Source organism: Pholcus phalangioides, unplaced genomic scaffold, assembly GCF_987345545.1.
Source record: "Pholcus phalangioides strain wild (caught in Gottingen) unplaced genomic scaffold, Ppha-v1.0 ptg000017l_1, whole genome shotgun sequence".
In the NCBI taxonomy this organism is placed as follows: domain Eukaryota; kingdom Metazoa; phylum Arthropoda; class Arachnida; order Araneae; family Pholcidae; genus Pholcus; species Pholcus phalangioides.
Genome location: NW_028301610.1, coordinates 41,137,937 through 41,159,972, shown reverse-complemented (window position 1 = coordinate 41,159,972; position 22,036 = coordinate 41,137,937). Strand labels below are relative to the sequence as shown.

Below are 22,036 nucleotides of genomic sequence, written 5' to 3'. Positions count from 1 at the left end.
GCTCGCGCCGTGACAGTGTGGCCGAGTGGTCTGAGGCGCTGGTTTCAGGCACCAGTCTCTTCGGAGGCGTGGGTTCGAATCCCGCTGCTTTCATTATTTTTCAAAATTAAGCAAAGGATTGCTTTTTATCATGAGAAACACAGCATGTCCAAAATGTTTTACATCTTCGGCTCACACCCGTGACAGTGTGGCCGAGTGGTCTAAGGCGCTGGTTTTAGGCACCAGTCTCTTCGGCGACGTGGGTTCGAATCCCACTGCTGTCACTATTTTTCATAAATAAGCAAACGATTGCTTTTCATCATGAGAAAGACAGCATGTCCAAAATGTTTTACATCTTCGACTCACGCCCGTGGCAGTGTGGCCGAGTGTGTCTAAGGCGCTGGTTTTAGGCACCAGTCTCTTCGGAGGCGTGGGTTCGAATCCCACTGTTGTCATTATTTTTCATAATTAAGCAAACGATTGTTAATTATCATGAGAAAGACAGCATGTCCAAAATGTTTTACATCTTCGACTCCCGCCCATGACTGTGTGGCCGAGTGGTCTAAGGCGCTGGTCTAAGGCACCAGTTTCTTCGGAGGCGTGTGTTCGAATACCTCTGCTGTCATTATTTTTCGTAATTAAGCAAACGATTGCTTTTTGTCATGAGAAAGACACATGTCCAAAATGTTTTACATCTCAGGTTCATGCCCATGACAGTGTGGCCGAGTGGTCTAAGGCGCTGGTTTTAGGCATCAGTCTCTTCGGAGGCGTGGGTTCGAATCCCACTGCTGTCATTATTTTTCAAAATTAAGCAAACGATTGCTTTTTATCATGAGAAAGACAGCATGTCCAAACGATTTTACATCTTCGGCTCATGCACATGACAGTGTGGCCGAGAGGTCTAAGGTGCTGGTTTTAGGCACCAGTCTCTTCGGAGGCGTGGGTTCGAATCCCACTGCTGTCATTATTTTTCATAATTAAGCAAACGATTGCTTTTTATCATGAGAAAGACAGCATGTCCAAAATGTTTTACATCTTCAGCTCACGCACGTGTCAGTGTGGCCGCGTGGTCTAAGGCGCTGGTTTCAGGCCCTAGTCTCTTCAAAGGCGTGTGTTGGAATTCCACTGCTGTCATTATTTTTCATAATTAAGCAAACGATTGCTTTTTATCATGAGAAAGACAGCATGTCCAAAATGTTTTACATCTTCGGCTCAAGTCCGTGACAGTGTGGCGGAGTGGTCTAAGGCGCTGGTTTCAAGTACCAGTCTCTTAAGAGGCGTGGGTTCGAATCCCACTGTTTTCATAATTAAGCAAACGATTGCTTTTTATCATGAGAAAGACAGCATGTCCAAAATGTTTTACATCTTCGGCTCACGCCCGTGACAGTGTGGCCGAGTGGTCTAAGGCGCTGGTTTCAGGCACCAGTCTCTTCGGCGGTGTGGGTTCTTATCCCGCTGCTGTCATTATTTTTCATAAATAAGCAAACGATTGCTTTTTATCATGAGAAAGACAGCATGTCGAAAATATTTTACATCTTTGACTCATGCCCATGACAGTGTGGCCGAGTGGTCTAAGGCGTTCGTTGAAGGCACCAGTCTCTTCCGAGGCGTGGGTTCGAATCCCACTGCTGTCATTATTTTTCATAATTAAGCAAAGGATTGCTTTTTATCATGAGAAAGACAGCATGTTCAAAATGTTTTCTATCTTCGGCTTACGCCCGTGACAGTGTGGCCGAGTGGTCTAAGGCGCTGGTTTCAGGCACCAGTCTCTTCGAAGGCGTGGGTTGGAATTCCACTGCTGTCATTATTTTTCATAACTAAGCAAACGATTGATTTTTATCATGAGAAAGACAGCATGTCCAAAATGTTTTACATCTTCGATTCACGCCCGTGGCAGTGTGGCCGAGTGTGTCTAAGGCGCTGGTTTTAGGCACCAGTCTCTTCGGAGGCGTGGGTTCTTATCCCACTGTTCTCATTATTTTTCATAATTAAGCAAACGATTGCTTTTTATCATGAGAAAGACAGCATGTCCAAAATGTTTTAAATCTTCGGCTCATGCCCGTGACAGTGTGGCCGAGTGGTCTAAGGCGCTTGTTTTAGGCACCAGTCTCTTCGGAGGCGTGGGTTGAAATTCCACTGCTGTCATTATTTTTCATAATTAAGCAAAAGATTGCTTTTTATCATGAGAAACACAGCATGTCCAAAATGTTTTACATCTTCGCCTCACACCCGTGACAGTGTGGCCGAGTGGTCTAAGGCGCTGGTTTCAGGCACCAGTTTCTTCGGAGGCGTGGGTTCGAATCCCTCTGCTGTCATTATTTTTCGTAATTAAGCAAACGATTGCTTTTTGTCATGAGAAAGACACATGTCCAAAATGTTTTACATCTCAGGTTCATGCCCATGACAGTGTGTCCGATTGGTCTAAGGCGCTGGTTTAAGGCACCAGTCTCTTCGGAGGCGTGGGTTTGAATTCCACTGCTGTCATTATTTTTGATAATTAAGCAAACGATTGCTTTTTATCATGAGGAAGACAGCATGTCCAAAATGTTTTACATCTTCGACTCACGCCCGTGACAGTGTGGCCGCGTGGTCTAAGGTGCTGGTTTCAGGCACTAGTCTCTTCGGAGGCGTGGGTTCGATTCCCACTGCTGTCATTATTTTTCATAATTAAGCAAACGATTACTTTTTATCATGAGAAAGACAGCATGTCCAAAATGTTTTACATCTTTGACTCATGCCGTTGACAGTGTGGCCGAGTGGTCTGCGGCGCTGGTTTTAGACACCAGTCTCTTCGGAGGCGTGGGTTCGTATCCCACTGCTGTCATTATTTTTCATAATTAAGCAAACGATTGCTTTTTATCATGAGAAAGACAGCATGTCCAAAATGTGACAGTGTGGCCGAGTGGTCTGAGGCGCTGGTTTCAGGCACCAGTCTCTTCGGAGGCGTGGGTTCGAATCCCGCTGCTTTCATTATTTTTCAAAATTAAGCAAACGATTGCTTTTTATCATGAGAAACACAGCATGTCCAAAATGTGTTACATCTTCGGCTCCTTCCCGTGACAGCGTGGCCGAGTGGTCAAAGGCGCTGGTTTTCAGGCACCAGTCTCTTCGGATGCGTGGGTTTGAATCCCACTGATGTCATTATTTTTCATAATTAAGCAAACGATTGCTTTTTATCATGAGAAAGACAGCATGTCCAAAATGTTTTACATCTTCGGCTCTCGCCCGTGACAGTGTGGCCGAGTGGTCTAAGGCGCTGGTTTCAGGTACCAGTCTCTTCGGAGGCGTGGGTTGGAATTCCACTGCTGTCATTATTTTTCATAATTAAGCAAACGATTGCTTTTTATCATGAGAAAGACAGCATGTCCAAAATGCTTTACATCTCAGGCTAAAGCCCATGACCGTGTGGCCGAGTGGTCTAAGGCGCTGGTTTTAGGCACCAGTCTCTTCGGAGGCGTGGGTTCGAATCCCACTGCTGTCATTATTTTTCATAATTAAGCAAACGATTGCTTTTTATCATGAGAAAGACAGCATGTCCAAAATGTTTTACATCTTCAACTCATGCCCATGACAGTGTGGCCGAGTGGTCTAAGGCGCTGGATTTAGGCACCAGTCTCTTCAAAGGCGTGGGTTGGAATTCCACTGCTGTCATTATTTTTCATAATTAAGCAAACGATTGCTTTTTATCATGAGAAAGACAGCATGTCCAAAATGCTTTACATCTCAGGCTCAAGCCCATGACCGTGTGGCCGAGTGGTCTAAGGCGTTGGTTTCAGGCACCAGTCTCTTCGGAGGCATGGGTTCGAATCCCACAGCTGTCATTATTTTTCATAACTAAGCAAACGATTGCTTTTTATCATGAGAAAGACAGCATGTCCAAAATGTTTTACATCTTCGGCTAATTCCCATGACAGTGTGGCCGAGTGGTCTGAGGCGCTGGTTTCAGGCACCAGTCTCTTCGGAGGCGTGGGTTCGAATCCCCCTGCTGTCATTATTTTTATAATTAAGCAAACGATTGCTTTTTATCATGAGAAAGACAGCATGTCCAAAATGTTTTACATCATCGCCTCCCGCCAATGACAGTGTGGCCGAGAGGGTTAAGGCGCTGGTTTCAGGCACCAGTCTCTTCTAAGGCGTGGGTTCGAATCCCACTGCTGTCATTATTTTTCATAATTAAGCAAGCGATTGCTTTTTATCATGAGAAAGACAGCATGTCGAAAATGTTTTACATCTTCGGCTCAAGTCCGTGACAGTGTGGCGGAGTGGTCTAAGGCGCTGGTTTCAAGTACCAGTCTCTTAAGAGGCGTGGGTTCGAATCCCACTGTTTTCATAATTAAGCAAACGATTGCTTTTTATCATGAGAAAGACAGCATGTCCAAAATGTTTTACATCTTCGGCTCACGCCCGTGACAGTGTGGCCGAGTGGTCTAAGGCGCTGGTTTCAGGCACCAGTCTCTTCGGCGGCGTGGGTTCTTATCCCGCTGCTGTCATTATTTTTCATAACTAAGCAAACGATTGCTTTTTATCATGAGAAAGACAGCATGTCGAAAATATTTTACATCTTCGACTCATGCCCATGACAGTGTGGCCGAGTGGTCTAAGGCGTTCGTTGAAGGCACCAGTCTCTTCCGAGGCGTGGGTTCGAATCCCACTGCTGTCATTATTTTTCATAATTAAGCAAAGGATTGCTTTTTATCATGAGAAAGACAGCATGTTCAAAATGTTTTCTATCTTCGGCTTACGCCCGTGACAGTGTGGCCGAGTGGTCTAAGGCGCTGGTTTCAGGCACCAGTCTCTTCGAAGGCGTGGGTTGGAATTCCACTGCTGTCATTATTTTTCATAACTAAGCAAACGATTGATTTTTATCATGAGAAAGACAGCATGTCCAAAATGTTTTACATCTTCGATTCACGCCCGTGGCAGTGTGGCCGAGTGTGTCTAAGGCGCTGGTTTTAGGCACCAGTCTCTTCGGAGGCGTGGGTTCTTATCCCACTGTTCTCATTATTTTTCATAATTAAGCAAACGATTGCTTTTTATCATGAGAAAGACAGCATGTCCAAAATGTTTTAAATCTTCGGCTCATGCCCGTGACAGTGTGGCCGAGTGGTCTAAGGCGCTGGTTTTAGGCACCAGTCTCTTCGGAGGCGTGGGTTGAAATTCCACTGCTGTCATTATTTTTCATAATTAAGCAAAAGATTGCTTTTTATCATGAGAAACACAGCATGTCCAAAATGTTTTACATCTTCGCCTCACACCCGTGACAGTGTGGCCGAGTGGTCTAAGGCGCTGGTTTCAGGCACCAGTTTCTTCGGAGGCGTGGGTTCGAATCCCTCTGCTGTCATTATTTTTCGTAATTAAGCAAACGATTGCTTTTTGTCATGAGAAAGACACATGTCCAAAATGTTTTACATCTCAGGTTCATGCCCATGACAGTGTGTCCGATTGGTCTAAGGCGCTGGTTTAAGGCACCAGTCTCTTCGGAGGCGTGGGTTTGAATTCCACTGCTGTCATTATTTTTGATAATTAAGCAAACGATTGCTTTTTATCATGAGGAAGACAGCATGTCCAAAATGTTTTACATCTTCGACTCACGCCCGTGACAGTGTGGCCGCGTGGTCTAAGGTGCTGGTTTCAGGCACTAGTCTCTTCGGAGGCGTGGGTTCGATTCCCACTGCTGTCATTATCTTTCATAATTAAGCAAACGATTGCTTTTTATCATGAGAAAGACAGCATGTCCAAAATGTGTTACATCTTCGGCTCATGCCCGTGACAGCGTGGCCGAGTGGTCAAAGGCGCTGGTTTTCAGGCACCAGTCTCTTCGGATGCGTGGGTTTGAATCCCACTGATGTCATTATTTTTCATAATTAAGCAAACGATTGCTTTTTATCATGAGAAAGACATCATGTCCAAAATGTTTTACATCTTCGGCTCTCGCCCGTGACAGTGTGGCCGAGTGGTCTAAGGCGCTGGTTTCAGGTACCAGTCTCTTCGGAGGCGTGGGTTCGAATCCCACTGCTGTCATTATTTTTCATAATTAAGCAAACGATTGCTTTTTATCATGAGAAAGACAGCATGTCCAAAATGTTTTACATCTTCAACTCATGCCCATGACAGTGTGGCCGAGTGGTCTAAGGCGCTGGATTTAGGCACCAGTCTCTTCAAAGGCGTGGGTTGGAATTCCACTGCTGTCATTATTTTTCATAATTAAGCAAACGATTGCTTTTTATCATGAGAAAGACAGCATGTCCAAAATGCTTTACATCTCAGGCTCAAGCCCAAGACCGTGTGGCCGAGTGGTCTAAGGCGCTGGTTTTAGGCACCAGTCTCTTCGGAGGCGTGGGTTCGAATCCCACTGCTGTCATTATTTTTCATAATTAAGCAAACGATTGCTTTTTATCATGAGAAAGACAGCATGTCCAAAATGTTTTACATCTTCAACTCATGCCCATGACTGTGTGGCCGAGTGGTCTAAGGCGCTGGATTTAGGCACCAGTCTCTTCAAAGGCGTGGGTTGGAATTCCACTGCTGTCATTATTTTTCATAATTAAGCAAACGATTGCTTTTTATCATGAGAAAGACAGCATGTCCAAAATGCTTTACATCTCAGGCTCAAGCCAATGACCGTGTGGCCGAGTGGTCTAAGGCGCTGGTTTTAGGCACCAGTTTCTTCGGAGGCGTGGGTTCGAATCCCACTGCTGTCATTATTTTTCATAATTAAGCAAACGATTGCTTTTAATCATGAGAAAGACAGCATGTCCAAAATGTTTTACATCTCAGTTTCATGCCCACAACAGTGTGGCCGAATGGTCTAAGGCGTTGGTTTCAGGCACCAGTCTCTTCGGAGGCATGGGTTCGAATCCCACAGCTGTCATTATTTTTCATAACTAAGCAAACGATTGCTTTTTATCATGAGAAAGACAGCATGTCCAAAATGTTTTACATCTTCGGCTTACTCCCATGACAGTGTGGCCGAGTGGTCTGAGGCGCTGGTTTCAGGCACCAGTCTCTTCGGAGGCGTGGGTTCGAATCCCCCTGCTGTCATTATTTTTTATAATTAAGCAAACGATTGCTTTTTATCATGAGAAAGACAGCATGTCCAAAATGTTTTACATCATCGCCTCCCGCCCATGACAGTGTGGCCGAGAGGGTTAAGGCGCTGGTTTCAGGCACCAGTCTCTTCTAAGGCGTGGGTTCGAATCCCACTGCTGTCATTATTTTTCATAATTAAGCAAGCGATTGCTTTTTATCATGAGAAAGACAGCATGTCGAAAATGTTTTACATCTTCGGCTCACCCCCGTGACAGTGTGGCCGAGTGGTCTAAGGCGCTGGTTTCAGGCACCAGTCTCTTCGGAGGCGTCGGTTGGTATTCCACTGCTGTCATTATTTTTCATAATTAAGCAAATGATTGCTTTTTATCATGAGAAACACACCATGTCCAAACTGTTTTACATCTTCGGCTCATGACCATGACAGTGTGGCCGAGTGGTCTAAGGCGCTGGTTTTAGGCACCAGTCTCTTCAGAGGCGTGGGTTGGAATTCCGCTGCTGTCATTATTTTTCATAATTAAGCAAATGATTGCTTTTTATCATGAGAAAGACAGCATGTCCAAAACGTTTTACGTCTTCGGCTCACGCATGTGACAGTGTGGCCGAGTGGTCTAAGGCGCTGAGTTTTAGACACCAGTCTCTTCGGAGGCGTGGGTTCGAATCCCGCTGCTGTCATAATTTTTCATAACTAAGCTAACGATTGCTTTTTATCATGAGAAAGACAGCATGTCCAAAATGTTTTACATCTTCGACTCCCGCCCATGACAGTGTGGCCGAGTGGTCTAAGGCGCTGGTTTTAGGCACCAGTCTCTTCGGCGGCGTGCGTTCGAATGCCACTGCTGTTATTATTTTTCAAAATTAAGCAAACGATTGCTTTTTATCATGAGAAAGACAGCATGTCCAAAATGTTTAACATCTTCGACTCATGCCATTGACAATGTGGCCGAGTGGTCTAAGGCGCTGGTTTCAGGCACCAGTCTCTTCGGAGGCGTGTGTTCGAATCCCGCTGCTATCATTATTTTTCAAAATTAAGCAAACGATTGCTTTTTATCATGAGAAAGACAGAATGTCCAAAATGTTTTACATCTTCGGCTCGCGCCCGTGACAGTGTGGCCGAGTGGTCTGAGGCGCTGGTTTCAGGCACCAGTCTCTTCGGAGGAGTGGGTTCGAATCCCGCTGCTGTCATTATTTTTCAAAATTAAGCAAACGATTGCTTTTTATCATGAGAAAGACAGCATGTCCAAACGATTTTACATCTTCGGCTCATGCACATGACAGTGTGGCCGAGAGGTCTAAGGCGCTGGTTTTAGGCACCAGTATCTTCGGAGGCGTGGGTTCGTATCCCGCTGCTGTCATTATTTTTCAAAATTAAGCAAACGATTGCTTTTCATCATGAGAAAGACAGCATGTCCAAAATGTTTTACGTCTTCGACTCACGCCCGTGGCAGTGTGGCCGAGTGTGTCTAAGGCGCTGGTTTTAGGCACCAGTCTTTTCGGAGGCGTGGGTTCGAATCCCACTGTTGTCATTATTTTTCATAATTAAGCAGACGATTGCTTTTTATCATGAGAAAGACAGCATGTCCAAAATGTTTTACATCTTCGGCTCATGCCCGTGACAGTGTGGCCGAGTGGTCTATGGCGCTGGTTTTAGGCACCAGTCTCTTCGGAGGCGTGGGTTCGAATCCCACTGCTGTCATTATTTTTCATAATTAAGCAAACGATTGCTTTTTATCATGAGAAAGACAGCATGTCCAAAATGTTTTACATCTTCGGCTCAAGCCCGTGACAGTGTGGCCGAGTGGTCTATGGCGCTGGTTTTAGGCACCAGTCTCTTCGGAGGCGTGTGTTCGAATCCCACTGATGTCATTATTTTTCATAATTAAGCAAACGATTGCTTTTTATCATGAGAAAGACAGCATGTCCAAAATGTTTTACATCTTCGGCTCACACCCGTGACAGTGTGGCCGAGTGGTCTATGGCGCTGGTTTTAGGCACCAGTCTCTTCGGAGGCGTGGGTTCGAATCCCACTGCTGTCATTATTTTTCATAATTAAGCAAACGATTGCTTTTTATCAGAGAAAGACAGCATGTCCAAAATGTTTTGCGTCTTCGGCTCACGCCTATGACAGTGTGGCCGAGTGGTCTAAGGCGCTGGTTTTAGGCACCAGTCTCTTCGGAGGCGTGGGTTCGAATCCCGCTGCTGTCATTATTTTTCATAACTAAGCAAACGATTGCTTTTTATCATGAGAAAGACAGCATGTCCAAAATGTTTTACATCTTCGATTCATGCCCATGACAGTGTGGCCGAGTCGTCTAAGGCGCTGGTTTTAGGCACCAGTCTCTTCGGAGGCGTGGGTTCGAATCCCACTGCTGTCATTATTTTTCATAATTAAGCAAACGATTGCTTTTTATCATGAGAAAGACAGCATGTCCAAAATGTTTTACATCTTCGATTCATGCCCATGACAGTGTGGCCGAGTCGTCTAAGGCGCTGGTTTTAGGCACCAGTCTCTTCGGAGGCGTGGGTTCGAATCCCACTGCTGTCATTATTTTTCATAATTAAGCAAACGATTGCTTTTTATCATGAGAAAGACAGAATGTCCAAAATGTTTTACATCTTCGGCTCGCGCCCGTGACAGTGTGGCCGAGTGGTCTGAGGCGCTGGTTTCAGGCACCAGTCTCTTCGGAGGCGTGGGTTCGAATCCCGCTGCTTTCATTACTTTTCAAAATTAAGCAAAGGATTGCTTTTTATCATGAGAAACACAGCATGTCCAAAATGTTTTACATCTTCGGCTCACACCCGTGACAGTGTGGCCGAGTGGTCTAAGGCGCTGGATTTAGGCACTAGTCTCTTCAAAGGCGTGGGTTGGAATTCCACTGCTGTCATTATTTTTCATAATTAAGCAAACGATTGCTTTTTATCATGAGAAAGACAGCATGTCCAAAATGCTTTACATCTCAGGCTCAAGCCAATGACCGTGTGGCCGAGTGGTCTAAGGCGCTGGTTTTAGGCACCAGTTTCTTCGGAGGCGTGGGTTCGAATCCCACTGCTGTCACTATTTTTCATAAATAAGCAAACGATTGCTTTTCATCATGAGAAAGACAGCATGTCCAAAATGTTTTACATCTTCGACTCACGCCCGTGGCAGTGTGGCCGAGTGTGTCTAAGGCGCTGGTTTTAGGCACCAGTCTCTTCGGAGGCGTGGGTTCGAATCCCACTGTTGTCATTATTTTTCATAATTAAGCAAATGATTGTTATTTATCATGAGAAAGACAGCATGTCCAAAATGTTTTAGATCTTCGACTCCCGCCCATGACTGTGTGGCCGAGTGGTCTAAGGCGCTGGTCTAAGGCACCTGTTTCTTCGGAGGCGTGGGTTCGAATACCTCTGCTGTCATTATTTTTCGTAATTAAGCAAACGATTGCTTTTTGTCATGAGAAAGACACATGTCCAAAATGTTTTACATGTCAGGTTCATGCCCATGACAGTGTGGCCGAGTGGTCTAAGGCGCTGGTTTTAGGCATCAGTCTCTTCGGAGGCGTGGGTTCGAATCCCACTGCTGTCATTATTTTTCAAAATTAAGCAAGCGATTGCTTTTTATCATGAGAAAGACAGCATGTCCAAACGATTTTACATCTTCGGCTCTTGCACATGACAGTGTGGCCGAGAGGTCTAAGGCGCTGGTTTTAGGCACCAGTCTCTTCGGAGGCGTGGGTTCGAATCCCACTGCTGTCATTATTTTTCATAATTAAGCAAACGATTGCTTTTTATCATGAGAAAGACAGCATGTCCAAAATGTTTTACATCTTCAGCTCACGCCCGTGTCAGTGTGGCCGCGTGGTCTAAGGCGCTGGTTTCAGGCCCTAGTCTCTTCAAAGGCGTGTGTTGGAATTCCACTGGTGTCATTATTTTTCATAATTAAGCAAACGATTGCTTTTTATCATGAGAAAGACAGCATGTCCAAAATGTTTTACATCTTCGGCTCAAGTCCGTGACAGTGTGGCGGAGTGGTCTAAGGCGCTGGTTTCAAGTACCAGTCTCTTAAGAGGCGTGGGTTCGAATCCCACTGTTTTCATAATTAAGCAAACGATTGCTTTTTATCATGAGAAAGACAGCATGTCCAAAATGTTTTACATCTTCGGCTCACGCCCGTGACAGTGTGGCCGAGTGGTCTAAGGCGCTGGTTTCAGGCACCAGTCTCTTCGGCGGCGTGGGTTCTTATCCCGCTGCTGTCATTATTTTTCATAACTAAGCAAACGATTGCTTTTTATCATGAGAAAGACAGCATGTCCAAAATGTTTTCTATCTTCGGCTTACGCCCGTGACAGTGTGGCCGAGTGGTCTAAGGCGCTGGTTTTAGGCACCAGTCTCTTCGGAGGCGTGGGTTCGAATCCCACTGCTGTCATTATTTTTCATAATTAAGCAAACGATTGCTTTTTATCATGAGAAAGACAGAATGTCCAAAATGTTTTACATCTTCGGCTCGCGCCCGTGACAGTGTGGCCGAGTGGTCTGAGGCGCTGGTTTCAGGCACCAGTCTCTTCGGAGGCGTGGGTTCGAATCCCGCTGCTTTCATTACTTTTCAAAATTAAGCAAAGGATTGCTTTTTATCATGAGAAACACAGCATGTCCAAAATGTTTTACATCTTCGGCTCACACCCGTGACAGTGTGGCCGAGTGGTCTAAGGCGCTGGATTTAGGCACTAGTCTCTTCAAAGGCGTGGGTTGGAATTCCACTGCTGTCATTATTTTTCATAATTAAGCAAACGATTGCTTTTTATCATGAGAAAGACAGCATGTCCAAAATGCTTTACATCTCAGGCTCAAGCCAATGACCGTGTGGCCGAGTGGTCTAAGGCGCTGGTTTTAGGCACCAGTTTCTTCGGAGGCGTGGGTTCGAATTCCACTGCTGTCACTATTTTTCATAAATAAGCAAACGATTGCTTTTCATCATGAGAAACACAGCATGTCCAAAATGTTTTACATCTTCGACTCACGCCCGTGGCAGTGTGGCCGAGTGTGTCTAAGGCGCTGGTTTTAGGCACCAGTCTCTTCGGAGGCGTGGGTTCGAATCCCACTGTTGTCATTATTTTTCATAATTAAGCAAACGATTGTTATTTATCATGAGAAAGACAGCATGTCCAAAATGTTTTAGATCTTCGACTCCCGCCCATGACTGTGTGGCCGAGTGGTCTAAGGCGCTGGTCTAAGGCACCAGTTTCTTCGGAGGCGTGGGTTCGAATACCTCTGCTGTCATTATTTTTCGTAATTAAGCAAACGATTGCTTTTTGTCATGAGAAAGACACATGTCCAAAATGTTTTACATGTCAGGTTCATGCCCATGACAGTGTGGCCGAGTGGTCTAAGGCGCTGGTTTTAGGCATCAGTCTCTTCGGAGGCGTGGGTTCGAATCCCACTGCTGTCATTATTTTTCAAAATTAAGCAAGCGATTGCTTTTTATCATGAGAAAGACAGCATGTCCAAACGATTTTACATCTTCGGCTCTTGCACATGACAGTGTGGCCGAGAGGTCTAAGGCGCTGGTTTTAGGCACCAGTCTCTTCGGAGGCGTGGGTTCGAAACCCACTGCTGTCATTATTTTTCATAATTAAGCAAACGATTGCTTTTTATCATGAGAAAGACAGCATGTCCAAAATGTTTTACATCTTCAGCTCACGCCCGTGTCAGTGTGGCCGCGTGGTCTAAGGCGCTGGTTTCAGGCCCTAGTCTCTTCAAAGGCGTGTGTTGGAATTCCACTGCTGTCATTATTTTTCATAATTAAGCAAACGATTGCTTTTTATCATGAGAAAGACAGCATGTCCAAAATGTTTTACATCTTCGGCTCAAGTCCGTGACAGTGTGGCGGAGTGGTCTAAGGCGCTGGTTTCAAGTACCAGTCTCTTAAGAGGCGTGGGTTCGAATCCCACTGTTTTCATAATTAAGCAAACGATTGCTTTTTATCATGAGAAAGACAGCATGTCCAAAATGTTTTACATCTTCGGCTCACGCCCGTGACAGTGTGGCCGAGTGGTCTAAGGCGCTGGTTTCAGGCACCAGTCTCTTCGGCGGCGTGGGTTCTTATCCCGCTGCTGTCATTATTTTTCATAACTAAGCAAACGATTGCTTTTTATCATGAGAAAGACAGCATGTCCAAAATGTTTTCTATCTTCGGCTTACGCCCGTGACAGTGTGGCCGAGTGGTCTAAGGCGCTGGTTTTAGGCACCAGTCTCTTCGGAGGCGTGGGTTCGAATCCCACTGCTGTCATTATTTTTCATAATTAAGCAAACGATTGCTTTTTATCATGAGAAAGACAGCATGTCCAAAATGTTTTACATCTTCGGCTCAAGCCCGTGACAGTGTGGCCGAGTGGTCTATGGCGCTGGTTTTAGGCACCAGTCTCTTCGGAGGCGTGTGTTCGAATCCCACTGATGTCATTATTTTTCATAATTAAGCAAACGATTGCTTTTTATCATGAGAAAGACAGCATGTCCAAAATGTTTTACATCTTCGGCTCACACCCGTGACAGTGTGGCCGAGTGGTCTATGGCGCTGGTTTTAGGCACCAGTCTCTTCGGAGGCGTGGGTTCGAATCCCACTGCTGTCATTATTTTTCATAATTAAGCAAACGATTGCTTTTTATCAGAGAAAGACAGCATGTCCAAAATGTTTTGCGTCTTCGGCTCACGCCTATGACAGTGTGGCCGAGTGGTCTAAGGCGCTGGTTTTAGGCACCAGTCTCTTCGGAGGCGTGGGTTCGAATCCCGCTGCTGTCATTATTTTTCGTAACTAAGCAAACGATTGTTATTTATCATGAGAAAGACAGCATGTCCAAAATGTTTTACATCTTCGATTCCCGCCCATGGCTGTGTGGCCGAGTGGTCTAAGGCGCTGGTCTAAGGCACCAGTTTCTTCGGAGGCGTGGGTTCGAATACCTCTGCTGTCATTATTTTTCGTAATTAAGCAAACGATTGCTTTTTGTCATGAGAAAGACACATGTCCAAAATGTTTTACATCTCAGGTTCATGCCCATGACAGTGTGGCCGAGTGGTCTAAGGCGCTGGTTTTAGGCATCAGTCTCTTCGGAGGCGTGGGTTCGAATCCCACTGCTGTCATTATTTTTCAAAATTAAGCAAACGATTGCTTTTTATCATGAGAAAGACAGCATGTCCAAACGATTTTACATCTTCGGATCATGCACATGACAGTGTGGCCGAGAGGTCTAAGGCGCTGGTTTTAGGCACCAGTCTCTTCGGAGGCGTGGGTTCGAATCCCACTGCTGTCATTATTTTTCATAATTAAGCAAACGATTGCTTTTTATCATGAGAAAGACAGCATGTCCAAAATGTTTTACATCTTCAGCTCACGCCCGTGTCAGTGTGGCCGCGTGGTCTAAGGCGCTGGTTTCAGGCCCTAGTCTCTTCAAAGGCGTGTGTTGGAATTCCACTGCTGTCATCATTTTTCATAATTAAGCAAACGATTGCTTTTTATCATGAGAAAGACAGCATGTCCAAAATGTTTTACATCTTCGGCTCAAGTCCGTGACAGTGTGGCGGAGTGGTCTAAGGCGCTGGTTTCAAGTACCAGTCTCTTAAGAGGCGTGGGTTCGAATCCCACTGTTTTCATAATTAAGCAAACGATTGCTTTTTATCATGAGAAAGACAGCATGTCCAAAATGTTTTCTATCTTCGGCTTACGCCCGTGACAGTGTGGCCGAGTGGTCTAAGGCGCTGGTTTCAGGCACCAGTCTCTTCGAAGGCGTGGGTTGGAATTCCACTGCTGTCATTATTTTTCATAACTAAGCAAACGATTGATTTTTATCATGAGAAAGACAGCATGTCCAAAATGTTTTACATCTTCGATTCACGCCCGTGGCAGTGTGGCCGAGTGTGTCTAAGGCGCTGGTTTTAGGCACCAGTCTCTTCGGAGGCGTGGGTTCTTATCCCACTGTTCTCATTATTTTTCATAATTAAGCAAACGATTGCTTTTTATCATGAGAAAGACAGCATGTCCAAAATGTTTTAAATCTTCGGCTCATGCCCGTGACAGTGTGGCCGAGTGGTCTAAGGCGCTGGTTTTAGGCACCAGTCTCTTCGGAGGCGTGGGTTGAAATTCCACTGCTGTCATTATTTTTCATAATTAAGCAAAAGATTGCTTTTTATCATGAGAAACACAGCATGTCCAAAATGTTTTACATCTTCGCCTCACACCCGTGACAGTGTGGCCGAGTGGTCTAAGGCGCTCGTTTCAGGCACCAGTTTCTTCGGAGGCGTGGGTTCGAATCCCTCTGCTGTCATTATTTTTCGTAATTAAGCAAACGATTGCTTTTTGTCATGAGAAAGACACATGTCCAAAATGTTTTACATCTCAGGTTCATGCCCATGACAGTGTGTCCGATTGGTCTAAGGCGCTGGTTTAAGGCACCAGTCTCTTCGGAGGCGTGGGTTCGAATTCCACTGCTGTCATTATTTTTGATAATTAAGCAAACGATTGCTTTTTATCATGAGAAAGACAGCATGTCCAAAATGTTTTACATCTTCGACTCACGCCCGTGACAGTGTGGCCGCGTGGTCTAAGGTGCTGGTTTCAGGCACTAGTCTCTTCGGAGGCGTGGGTTCGAATCCCACTGCTGTCATTATTTTTCATAATTAAGCAAACGATTACTTTTTATCATGAGAAAGACAGCATGTCCAAAATGTTTTACATCTTTGACTCATGCCGTTGACAGTGTGGCCGAGTGGTCTGAGGCGCTGGTTTTAGACACCAGTCTCTTCGGAGGCGTGGGTTCGTATCCCACTGCTGTCATTATTTTTCATAATTAAGCAAACGATTGCTTTTTATCATGAGAAAGACAGCATGTCCAAAATGTTTTACATCTTCGGCTCACGCCCGTGGCAGTATGGCTGAGTGGTCTAAGGCGCTGGTTTCAGGCACCAGTCTCTTCGGAGGCGTGGGTTGGAATTCCACTGCTGTCATTATTTTTCATAACTAAGCAAACGATTGATTTTTATCATGAGAAAGACAGCATGACCAAAATGTTTTACATCTTCCGCTCACGCCCGTGGCAGTGTGGCCGAGTGTGTCTAAGGCGCTGGTTTTAGGCACCAGTCTCTGCGGAGGCGTGGGTTCGAACCCCACTGTTGTCATTATTTTTCATAATTAAGCAAACGATTGCTTTTTATCATGAGAAAGACAGCATGTCGAAAATGTTTTACATCTTCGGCTCACCCCCGTGACAGTGTGGCCGAGTGGTCTAAGGCGCTGGTTTTAAGCACCAGTCTCTTCGGAGGCGTGGGTTGGAATTCCACTGCTGTCATTGTTTTTCATAATTAAGCAAACGATTGCTTTTTATCATGAGAAAGACAGCATGTCGAAAATGTTTTACATCTTCGGCTCACCCCCGTGACAGTGTGGCCGAGTGGTCTAAGGCGCTGGTTTTAGACACCAGTCTCTTCGGAGGCGTGGGTTCAAATCCCACTGCTGTCATTATTTTTCGTAGTTAAGCAAACGATTGCTTTTTATCATGAGAAAGACAGCATGTCCAAAATGTTTTACATCTCAGGTTCAGGCCCATGACAATGTTGCCGAGTGGTCTAAGGCGCTGGTTTTAGGCATCAGTCTCTTCGGAGGCGTGGGTTCGAATCCCACTGCTGTCATTATCTTTCATAATTAAGCAAACGATTGCTCTTTATCATGAGAAAGACAGCATGTCCAAAATGTGTTACATCTTCGGCTCATGCCCGTGGCCGAGTGGTCAAAGGCGCTGGTTTTAAGGCACCAGTCTCTTCGGAGGCGTGGGTTTGAATCCCACTGATGTCATTATTTTTCATAATTAAGCAAACGATTGCTTTTTATCATGAGAAAGACAGCATGTCCAAAATGTTTTACATCTTCGGCTCTCGCCCGTGACAGTGTGGCCGAGTGGTCTAAGGCGCTGGTTTCAGGTACCAGTCTCTTCGGAGGCGTGGGTTCGAATCCCACTGCTGTCATTATTTTTCATAATTAAGCAAACGATTGCTTTTTATCATGAGAAAGACAGCATGTCCAAAATTTGTTACATCTTCGGCCCATGCTCGTGACAGTGTGGCCGAGTGGTCTAAGGCGCTGGTTTTAGGCACCAGTCTCTTCGGAGGCGTGGGTTCGAATCCCACTGCTGTCATTATTTTTCATAATTAAGCAAACGATTGCTTTTTATCATGAGAAAGACAGCATGTCCAAAATTTGTTACATCTTCGGCTCACGCCCGTGACAGTGTGGCCGAGTGGTCTAAGGCGCTGGTTTCAGGCACCAGTCTCTTCGGAGGCGTGGGTTCGAATCCCACTGCTGTCATTATTTTTCATAATTAAGCAAACGATTGCTTTTTATCATGAGAAAGACAGCATGTCGAAAATGTTTTACATCTTAGGCTCACCCCCATGACAGTGTGGCCGAGTGGTCTAAGGCGCTGGTTTTAAGTACCAGTCTCTTCGGAGGCGTGGGTTGGAATCCCACTGCTGTCATTATTTTTCGTAATTGAGCAAACGATTGCTTTTTATCATGAGAAAGACAGCATGTCGAAAATGTTTTACATCTTCGGCTCACGCCCGTGACAGTGTGGCCGAGTGGTCTAAGGCACTGGTTTCAGGCACCAGTCTCTTCGGCGGCGTGGGTTCGAATCCCACTGCTGTCGTCATTTTTCCTAACTATGCAAACGATTGCTTTTTATCATGAGAAAGACAGCATGTCGAAAATGTTTTACATCTTCGACTCATGCCCATGACAGTGTGGCCGAGTGGTCTAAGGCGCTGGTTTCAGGCGCTAGTCTCTTTGGAGGCGTGGGTTCTTATCCCACTGCTGTCATTATTTTTCATAATTAAGCAAACCATTGCTTTTTATCATGAGAAAGACAGCATGTCAAAAATGTTTTACATCTTCGGCTCACATCCGTGACAGTGTGGCCGAGTGGTCTAAGGCGCTGGTTTCAGGCACCAGTCTCTTCGGAGGCGTGGGTTGGAATTCCACTGCTGTCATTATTTTTCATAACTAAGCAAACGATTGATTTTTATCATGAGAAAGACAGCATGTCGAAAATGTTTTACATCTTAGGCTCACCCCCGTGACAATGTGGCCGAGTCGTCTAAGGCGCTGGTTTTAAGTACCAGTCTCTTCGGAGGCGTGGGTTGGAATTCCACTGCTGTCATTATTTTTCATAATTAAGCAAACGATTGCTTTTTATCATGAGAAAGACAGCATGTCGAAAATGTCTTACATCTTCGGATCACGCCCGTGACAGTGTGGCCGAGTGGTTTTGAGGCGCTGATAATAGGCACCAGTCTCTACGGAGGCGTGGGTTCGAAACCCGCTGCTGTCATTACTTTTCATAATTAAGCAAACGATTGCTTTTTATCATGAGAAAGACAGCATGTCCAAAATGGTTTACATCTTCGGCTCACGCCCGTGACAGCGTGGCCGAGTGATCTGAGGCGCTGGTTTCAGATAACCAGTCTCTTCGGCGGCGTGGCTTCAAATCCCACTGCTGTCATTATTTTTCGTAATTGAGCAAACGATTGCTCTTTATCATGAGAAAGACAGCATGTCGAAAATGTTTTGCATCTTCGGCTCACGCCCGTGACAGTGTGGCTGAGTGGTCTACGGCGCTGGTTTCAGGCACCAGTCTCTTCGGAGGCGTGGGTTCGAATCCCACTGCTGTCATTATTTTTCATAATTGAGCAAACGATTGCTTTTTATCATGAGAAGGACAGCATGTCCAAAATGATTTACATCTCAAGTTTATGCCCATGACAGTGTGGCCGAGTGGTCTAAGGCGCTGGTTTTAGGCACCAGTCTCTTCGGAGGCGTGGGTTTGAATCCCACTGCTGTCATTATTTTTCATAATTGAGCAAACGACTGCTTTTTATCATGAGAAAGACAGCATGTCCAAAATGTTTTACATCTTCGGATCACGCCCGTGACAGTGTGGCCGAGTGGTCTAAGCCGCTGGTTTCAGGCACCAGCCTCTTCGGAGGCGTGGGTTCGAATCCCACTGCTGTCATTATTTTTCATAATTAAGCAAACGATTGCTTTTTATCATGAGAAAGACAGCATGTCGAAAATTTTTTACATCTTAGGCTCACCCCCGTGACAGTGTGGCCGAGTGGTCTAAGGCGCTGGTTTTAAGTACCAGTCTCTTCGGAGGCGTGGGTTGGAATTCCACTGCTGTCATTATTTTTCATAATTAAGCAAACGATTGCTTTTTATCATGAGAAAGACAGCATGTCCTAAATGTTTTACATCTTCGGCTCACGTCCGTGACAGTGTGGCCGAGTGGTCTAAGGCACTGGTTTCAGGCACCAGTCTCTTCGGAGGCGTGGGTTGGAATTCCACTGCTGTCATTATTTTTCATAACTAAGCAAACGATTGATTTTTATCATGAGAAAGACAGCATGTCCAAAATGTTTTACATCTTCGGCTCACGCCTGTGACTGTGTGGCCGAGTGATCCGAGGCGCTGGTTTCAGATAACCAGTCTCTTCGGAGGCGTGGCTTCAAATCCCACTGCTGTCATTATTTTTCGTAATTGAGCAAACGATTGCTTTTTATCATGAGAAAGACAGCATGTCGAAAATGTTTTACATCTTCGGCTCACCCCCGTGACAGTGTGGCCGAGTGGGCTAAGGCGCTGGTTATAAGCACCAGTCTCTTCGGAGGCGTGGGTTGGAATTCCACTGCTGTCATTATTTTTCATAATTAAGCAAACGATTGCTTTTTATCATGAGAAAGACAGCATGTCCAAAATGTTTTACATCTTCGGCTCACGCCCGTGACAGCGTGGCCGAGTGATCTGAGGCGCTGGTTTCAGATAACCTGTCTCTTCGGAGGCGTGGCTTCAAATCCCACTGCTGTCATTATTTTTCGTAATTGAGCAAACGATTGCTTTTTATCATGAGAAAGACAGCATGTCGAAAATGTTTTAAATCTTCGGCTCACGCCCGTGACAGTGTGGCCGAGTGGTCTAAGGCGCTGGTTTCAGGCACCAGTCTCTTCGGCGGCGTGGGTTCGAATCCCACTGCTGTCATCATTTTTCATAACTATGCAAACGATTGCTTTTTATCATGAGAAAGACAGCATGTCGAAAATGTTTTACATCTTCGGCTCATGCCCATGACAGTGTGGCCGAGTGGTCTAAGGCGCTGGTTTTAGGCACCAGTCTCTTCGGAGGCGTGGGTTCGAATCCCACTGCTGTCATTATTTTTCATAATTAAGCAAACGATTGCTTTTTATCATGAGAAAGACAGCATGTCGAAAATGTTTTACATCTTAGGCTCACCCCCGTGACAGTGTGGCCGAGTGGTCTAAGGCGCTGGTTTTAAGTACCAGTCTCTTCGGAGGCGTGGGTTGGAATTCCACTGCTGTCATTATTTTTCATAATTAAGCAAACGATTGCTTTTTATCATGAGAAAGACAGCATGTCCAAAATGTTTTACATCTTCGGCTCACGCCCGTGACAGTGTGGCCGAGTGGTCTAAGGCGCTGGTTTCAGGTACCAGTGTCTTCGGAGGCGTGGGTTCAAATCCCACTGCTGTCATTATTTTTCGTAATTGAGCAAACCATTCCTTTTTATCATGAGAAAGACAGCATGTCGAAAATGTTTTACATCTTCGGCTCACGTCCGTGACAGTGTGGCCGAGTGGTCTAAGGCGCTGGTTTCAGGCACCACTCTCTTCGGAGGCGTGGGTTGGAATTCCACTGTTGTCATTATTTTTCATAACTAAGCAAACGATTGATTTTTATCATGAGAAAGACAGCATGTCCAAAATGTTTTACATCTTCGGCTCACGCCCGTGACAGTGTGACCGAGTGATCTGAGGCGCTGGTTTCAGATAACCAGTCTCTTCGGAGGCGTGGCTTCAAATCCCACTGCTGTCATTATTTTTCGTAATTGAGCAAACGATTGCTTTTTATCATGAGAAAGACAGCATGTCGAAAATGTTTTACATCTTCGGCTCACCCCCGTGACAGTGTGGCCGAGTGGGCTAAGGCGCTGGTTATAAGCACCAGTCTCTTCGGAGGCGTGGGTTGGAATTCCACTGCTGTCATTATTTTTCATAATTAAGCAAACGATTGCTTTTTATCATGAGAAAGACAGCATGTCCAAAATGTTTTACATCTTCGGCTCACGCCCGTGACAGCGTGGCCGAGTGATCTGAGGCGCTGGTTTCAGATAACCTGTCTCTTCGGAGGCGTGGCTTCAAATCCCACTGCTGTCATTATTTTTCGTAATTGAGCAAACGATTGCTTTTTATCATGAGAAAGACAGCATGTCGAAAATGTTTTAAATCTTCGGCTCACGCCCGTGACAGTGTGGCCGAGTGGTCTAAGGCGCTGGTTTCAGGCACCAGTCTCTTCGGCGGCGTGGGTTCGAATCCCACTGCTGTCATCATTTTTCATAACTATGCAAACGATTGCTTTTTATCATGAGAAAGACAGCATGTCGAAAATGTTTTACATCTTCGGCTCATGCCCATGACAGTGTGGCCGAGTGGTCTAAGGCGCTGGTTTTAGGCACCAGTCTCTTCGGAGGCGTGGGTTCGAATCCCACTGCTGTCATTATTTTTCATAATTAAGCAAACGATTGCTTTTTATCATGAGAAAGACAGCATGTCGAAAATGTTTTACATCTTAGGCTCACCCCCGTGACAGTGTGGCCGAGTGGTCCAAGGCGCTGGTTTTAAGTACCAGTCTCTTCGGAGGCGTGGGTTGGAATTCCACTGCTGTCATTATTTTTCATAATTAAGCAAACGATTGCTTTTTATCATGAGAAAGACAGCATGTCCAAAATGTTTTACATCTTCGGCTCACGCCCGTGACAGTGTGGCCGAGTGGTCTAAGGCGCTGGTTTCAGGTACCAGTGTCTTCGGAGGCGTGGGTTCAAATCCCACTGCTGTCATTATTTTTCGTAATTGAGCAAACCATTCCTTTTTATCATGAGAAAGACAGCATGTCGAAAATGTTTTACATCTTCGGCTCACGTCCG

At 45.5% G+C, this 22,036-nt stretch overlaps 53 non-coding genes across 53 annotated transcripts; all 53 read left to right on the top strand.

Moving 5' to 3' along the window:
• Positions 1 to 181: 181 nt before the first annotated feature.
• TRNAL-UAG (transfer RNA leucine (anticodon UAG)) lies at positions 182 to 263 on the top strand. The gene has a single exon. It is a non-coding gene; the product is annotated as a tRNA-Leu (tRNA).
• An 88-nt stretch (positions 264 to 351) lies between these two features.
• On the top strand, positions 352 to 434 carry TRNAL-UAG (transfer RNA leucine (anticodon UAG)). The gene has a single exon. It is a non-coding gene; the product is annotated as a tRNA-Leu (tRNA).
• Positions 435 to 691: 257 nt separating this feature from the next.
• Positions 692 to 773, top strand: TRNAL-UAG (transfer RNA leucine (anticodon UAG)). Its single transcript has one exon. It is a non-coding gene; the product is annotated as a tRNA-Leu (tRNA).
• Positions 774 to 861: 88 nt separating this feature from the next.
• On the top strand, positions 862 to 943 carry TRNAL-UAG (transfer RNA leucine (anticodon UAG)). The gene has a single exon. It is a non-coding gene; the product is annotated as a tRNA-Leu (tRNA).
• A 1,269-nt stretch (positions 944 to 2,212) lies between these two features.
• Positions 2,213 to 2,294, top strand: TRNAL-CAG (transfer RNA leucine (anticodon CAG)). Its single transcript has one exon. It is a non-coding gene; the product is annotated as a tRNA-Leu (tRNA).
• A 1,084-nt stretch (positions 2,295 to 3,378) lies between these two features.
• TRNAL-UAG (transfer RNA leucine (anticodon UAG)) lies at positions 3,379 to 3,460 on the top strand. The gene has a single exon. It is a non-coding gene; the product is annotated as a tRNA-Leu (tRNA).
• A 428-nt stretch (positions 3,461 to 3,888) lies between these two features.
• Positions 3,889 to 3,970, top strand: TRNAL-CAG (transfer RNA leucine (anticodon CAG)). The gene has a single exon. It is a non-coding gene; the product is annotated as a tRNA-Leu (tRNA).
• Positions 3,971 to 4,057: 87 nt separating this feature from the next.
• TRNAL-CAG (transfer RNA leucine (anticodon CAG)) lies at positions 4,058 to 4,139 on the top strand. Its single transcript has one exon. It is a non-coding gene; the product is annotated as a tRNA-Leu (tRNA).
• A 1,099-nt stretch (positions 4,140 to 5,238) lies between these two features.
• Positions 5,239 to 5,320, top strand: TRNAL-CAG (transfer RNA leucine (anticodon CAG)). The gene has a single exon. It is a non-coding gene; the product is annotated as a tRNA-Leu (tRNA).
• A 598-nt stretch (positions 5,321 to 5,918) lies between these two features.
• Positions 5,919 to 6,000, top strand: TRNAL-CAG (transfer RNA leucine (anticodon CAG)). Its single transcript has one exon. It is a non-coding gene; the product is annotated as a tRNA-Leu (tRNA).
• A 258-nt stretch (positions 6,001 to 6,258) lies between these two features.
• TRNAL-UAG (transfer RNA leucine (anticodon UAG)) lies at positions 6,259 to 6,340 on the top strand. Its single transcript has one exon. It is a non-coding gene; the product is annotated as a tRNA-Leu (tRNA).
• Positions 6,341 to 6,598: 258 nt separating this feature from the next.
• On the top strand, positions 6,599 to 6,680 carry TRNAL-UAG (transfer RNA leucine (anticodon UAG)). The gene has a single exon. It is a non-coding gene; the product is annotated as a tRNA-Leu (tRNA).
• Positions 6,681 to 6,938: 258 nt separating this feature from the next.
• TRNAL-CAG (transfer RNA leucine (anticodon CAG)) lies at positions 6,939 to 7,020 on the top strand. Its single transcript has one exon. It is a non-coding gene; the product is annotated as a tRNA-Leu (tRNA).
• An 88-nt stretch (positions 7,021 to 7,108) lies between these two features.
• On the top strand, positions 7,109 to 7,190 carry TRNAL-CAG (transfer RNA leucine (anticodon CAG)). The gene has a single exon. It is a non-coding gene; the product is annotated as a tRNA-Leu (tRNA).
• A 428-nt stretch (positions 7,191 to 7,618) lies between these two features.
• On the top strand, positions 7,619 to 7,701 carry TRNAL-UAG (transfer RNA leucine (anticodon UAG)). Its single transcript has one exon. It is a non-coding gene; the product is annotated as a tRNA-Leu (tRNA).
• A 768-nt stretch (positions 7,702 to 8,469) lies between these two features.
• Positions 8,470 to 8,552, top strand: TRNAL-UAG (transfer RNA leucine (anticodon UAG)). The gene has a single exon. It is a non-coding gene; the product is annotated as a tRNA-Leu (tRNA).
• Positions 8,553 to 8,640: 88 nt separating this feature from the next.
• TRNAL-UAG (transfer RNA leucine (anticodon UAG)) lies at positions 8,641 to 8,722 on the top strand. The gene has a single exon. It is a non-coding gene; the product is annotated as a tRNA-Leu (tRNA).
• Positions 8,723 to 8,980: 258 nt separating this feature from the next.
• On the top strand, positions 8,981 to 9,062 carry TRNAL-UAG (transfer RNA leucine (anticodon UAG)). The gene has a single exon. It is a non-coding gene; the product is annotated as a tRNA-Leu (tRNA).
• Positions 9,063 to 9,149: 87 nt separating this feature from the next.
• TRNAL-UAG (transfer RNA leucine (anticodon UAG)) lies at positions 9,150 to 9,231 on the top strand. The gene has a single exon. It is a non-coding gene; the product is annotated as a tRNA-Leu (tRNA).
• Positions 9,232 to 9,319: 88 nt separating this feature from the next.
• On the top strand, positions 9,320 to 9,401 carry TRNAL-UAG (transfer RNA leucine (anticodon UAG)). The gene has a single exon. It is a non-coding gene; the product is annotated as a tRNA-Leu (tRNA).
• An 88-nt stretch (positions 9,402 to 9,489) lies between these two features.
• TRNAL-UAG (transfer RNA leucine (anticodon UAG)) lies at positions 9,490 to 9,571 on the top strand. Its single transcript has one exon. It is a non-coding gene; the product is annotated as a tRNA-Leu (tRNA).
• A 428-nt stretch (positions 9,572 to 9,999) lies between these two features.
• On the top strand, positions 10,000 to 10,081 carry TRNAL-UAG (transfer RNA leucine (anticodon UAG)). Its single transcript has one exon. It is a non-coding gene; the product is annotated as a tRNA-Leu (tRNA).
• An 88-nt stretch (positions 10,082 to 10,169) lies between these two features.
• TRNAL-UAG (transfer RNA leucine (anticodon UAG)) lies at positions 10,170 to 10,252 on the top strand. Its single transcript has one exon. It is a non-coding gene; the product is annotated as a tRNA-Leu (tRNA).
• A 257-nt stretch (positions 10,253 to 10,509) lies between these two features.
• On the top strand, positions 10,510 to 10,591 carry TRNAL-UAG (transfer RNA leucine (anticodon UAG)). The gene has a single exon. It is a non-coding gene; the product is annotated as a tRNA-Leu (tRNA).
• Positions 10,592 to 10,679: 88 nt separating this feature from the next.
• Positions 10,680 to 10,761, top strand: TRNAL-UAG (transfer RNA leucine (anticodon UAG)). Its single transcript has one exon. It is a non-coding gene; the product is annotated as a tRNA-Leu (tRNA).
• Positions 10,762 to 11,349: 588 nt separating this feature from the next.
• Positions 11,350 to 11,431, top strand: TRNAL-UAG (transfer RNA leucine (anticodon UAG)). The gene has a single exon. It is a non-coding gene; the product is annotated as a tRNA-Leu (tRNA).
• A 428-nt stretch (positions 11,432 to 11,859) lies between these two features.
• TRNAL-UAG (transfer RNA leucine (anticodon UAG)) lies at positions 11,860 to 11,941 on the top strand. Its single transcript has one exon. It is a non-coding gene; the product is annotated as a tRNA-Leu (tRNA).
• Positions 11,942 to 12,029: 88 nt separating this feature from the next.
• On the top strand, positions 12,030 to 12,112 carry TRNAL-UAG (transfer RNA leucine (anticodon UAG)). The gene has a single exon. It is a non-coding gene; the product is annotated as a tRNA-Leu (tRNA).
• A 257-nt stretch (positions 12,113 to 12,369) lies between these two features.
• On the top strand, positions 12,370 to 12,451 carry TRNAL-UAG (transfer RNA leucine (anticodon UAG)). Its single transcript has one exon. It is a non-coding gene; the product is annotated as a tRNA-Leu (tRNA).
• An 88-nt stretch (positions 12,452 to 12,539) lies between these two features.
• TRNAL-UAG (transfer RNA leucine (anticodon UAG)) lies at positions 12,540 to 12,621 on the top strand. The gene has a single exon. It is a non-coding gene; the product is annotated as a tRNA-Leu (tRNA).
• A 588-nt stretch (positions 12,622 to 13,209) lies between these two features.
• TRNAL-UAG (transfer RNA leucine (anticodon UAG)) lies at positions 13,210 to 13,291 on the top strand. Its single transcript has one exon. It is a non-coding gene; the product is annotated as a tRNA-Leu (tRNA).
• A 258-nt stretch (positions 13,292 to 13,549) lies between these two features.
• On the top strand, positions 13,550 to 13,631 carry TRNAL-UAG (transfer RNA leucine (anticodon UAG)). Its single transcript has one exon. It is a non-coding gene; the product is annotated as a tRNA-Leu (tRNA).
• An 87-nt stretch (positions 13,632 to 13,718) lies between these two features.
• Positions 13,719 to 13,800, top strand: TRNAL-UAG (transfer RNA leucine (anticodon UAG)). The gene has a single exon. It is a non-coding gene; the product is annotated as a tRNA-Leu (tRNA).
• A 257-nt stretch (positions 13,801 to 14,057) lies between these two features.
• Positions 14,058 to 14,139, top strand: TRNAL-UAG (transfer RNA leucine (anticodon UAG)). The gene has a single exon. It is a non-coding gene; the product is annotated as a tRNA-Leu (tRNA).
• Positions 14,140 to 14,227: 88 nt separating this feature from the next.
• On the top strand, positions 14,228 to 14,309 carry TRNAL-UAG (transfer RNA leucine (anticodon UAG)). Its single transcript has one exon. It is a non-coding gene; the product is annotated as a tRNA-Leu (tRNA).
• Positions 14,310 to 15,747: 1,438 nt separating this feature from the next.
• Positions 15,748 to 15,829, top strand: TRNAL-UAG (transfer RNA leucine (anticodon UAG)). The gene has a single exon. It is a non-coding gene; the product is annotated as a tRNA-Leu (tRNA).
• Positions 15,830 to 16,087: 258 nt separating this feature from the next.
• Positions 16,088 to 16,170, top strand: TRNAL-UAG (transfer RNA leucine (anticodon UAG)). Its single transcript has one exon. It is a non-coding gene; the product is annotated as a tRNA-Leu (tRNA).
• Positions 16,171 to 16,428: 258 nt separating this feature from the next.
• TRNAL-UAG (transfer RNA leucine (anticodon UAG)) lies at positions 16,429 to 16,510 on the top strand. Its single transcript has one exon. It is a non-coding gene; the product is annotated as a tRNA-Leu (tRNA).
• An 88-nt stretch (positions 16,511 to 16,598) lies between these two features.
• TRNAL-UAG (transfer RNA leucine (anticodon UAG)) lies at positions 16,599 to 16,680 on the top strand. Its single transcript has one exon. It is a non-coding gene; the product is annotated as a tRNA-Leu (tRNA).
• Positions 16,681 to 16,931: 251 nt separating this feature from the next.
• Positions 16,932 to 17,013, top strand: TRNAL-CAG (transfer RNA leucine (anticodon CAG)). Its single transcript has one exon. It is a non-coding gene; the product is annotated as a tRNA-Leu (tRNA).
• An 88-nt stretch (positions 17,014 to 17,101) lies between these two features.
• TRNAL-UAG (transfer RNA leucine (anticodon UAG)) lies at positions 17,102 to 17,183 on the top strand. Its single transcript has one exon. It is a non-coding gene; the product is annotated as a tRNA-Leu (tRNA).
• An 88-nt stretch (positions 17,184 to 17,271) lies between these two features.
• On the top strand, positions 17,272 to 17,353 carry TRNAL-CAG (transfer RNA leucine (anticodon CAG)). The gene has a single exon. It is a non-coding gene; the product is annotated as a tRNA-Leu (tRNA).
• An 88-nt stretch (positions 17,354 to 17,441) lies between these two features.
• TRNAL-UAA (transfer RNA leucine (anticodon UAA)) lies at positions 17,442 to 17,523 on the top strand. The gene has a single exon. It is a non-coding gene; the product is annotated as a tRNA-Leu (tRNA).
• Positions 17,524 to 17,611: 88 nt separating this feature from the next.
• Positions 17,612 to 17,693, top strand: TRNAL-CAG (transfer RNA leucine (anticodon CAG)). Its single transcript has one exon. It is a non-coding gene; the product is annotated as a tRNA-Leu (tRNA).
• A 940-nt stretch (positions 17,694 to 18,633) lies between these two features.
• On the top strand, positions 18,634 to 18,715 carry TRNAL-CAG (transfer RNA leucine (anticodon CAG)). Its single transcript has one exon. It is a non-coding gene; the product is annotated as a tRNA-Leu (tRNA).
• An 88-nt stretch (positions 18,716 to 18,803) lies between these two features.
• TRNAL-UAG (transfer RNA leucine (anticodon UAG)) lies at positions 18,804 to 18,885 on the top strand. Its single transcript has one exon. It is a non-coding gene; the product is annotated as a tRNA-Leu (tRNA).
• Positions 18,886 to 18,973: 88 nt separating this feature from the next.
• TRNAL-CAG (transfer RNA leucine (anticodon CAG)) lies at positions 18,974 to 19,055 on the top strand. The gene has a single exon. It is a non-coding gene; the product is annotated as a tRNA-Leu (tRNA).
• Positions 19,056 to 19,995: 940 nt separating this feature from the next.
• On the top strand, positions 19,996 to 20,077 carry TRNAL-CAG (transfer RNA leucine (anticodon CAG)). Its single transcript has one exon. It is a non-coding gene; the product is annotated as a tRNA-Leu (tRNA).
• Positions 20,078 to 20,165: 88 nt separating this feature from the next.
• Positions 20,166 to 20,247, top strand: TRNAL-UAG (transfer RNA leucine (anticodon UAG)). The gene has a single exon. It is a non-coding gene; the product is annotated as a tRNA-Leu (tRNA).
• A 258-nt stretch (positions 20,248 to 20,505) lies between these two features.
• On the top strand, positions 20,506 to 20,587 carry TRNAL-CAG (transfer RNA leucine (anticodon CAG)). The gene has a single exon. It is a non-coding gene; the product is annotated as a tRNA-Leu (tRNA).
• Positions 20,588 to 21,357: 770 nt separating this feature from the next.
• TRNAL-CAG (transfer RNA leucine (anticodon CAG)) lies at positions 21,358 to 21,439 on the top strand. The gene has a single exon. It is a non-coding gene; the product is annotated as a tRNA-Leu (tRNA).
• An 88-nt stretch (positions 21,440 to 21,527) lies between these two features.
• Positions 21,528 to 21,609, top strand: TRNAL-UAG (transfer RNA leucine (anticodon UAG)). The gene has a single exon. It is a non-coding gene; the product is annotated as a tRNA-Leu (tRNA).
• A 258-nt stretch (positions 21,610 to 21,867) lies between these two features.
• TRNAL-CAG (transfer RNA leucine (anticodon CAG)) lies at positions 21,868 to 21,949 on the top strand. Its single transcript has one exon. It is a non-coding gene; the product is annotated as a tRNA-Leu (tRNA).
• The last annotated feature ends 87 nt before the right edge of the window (positions 21,950 to 22,036 follow it).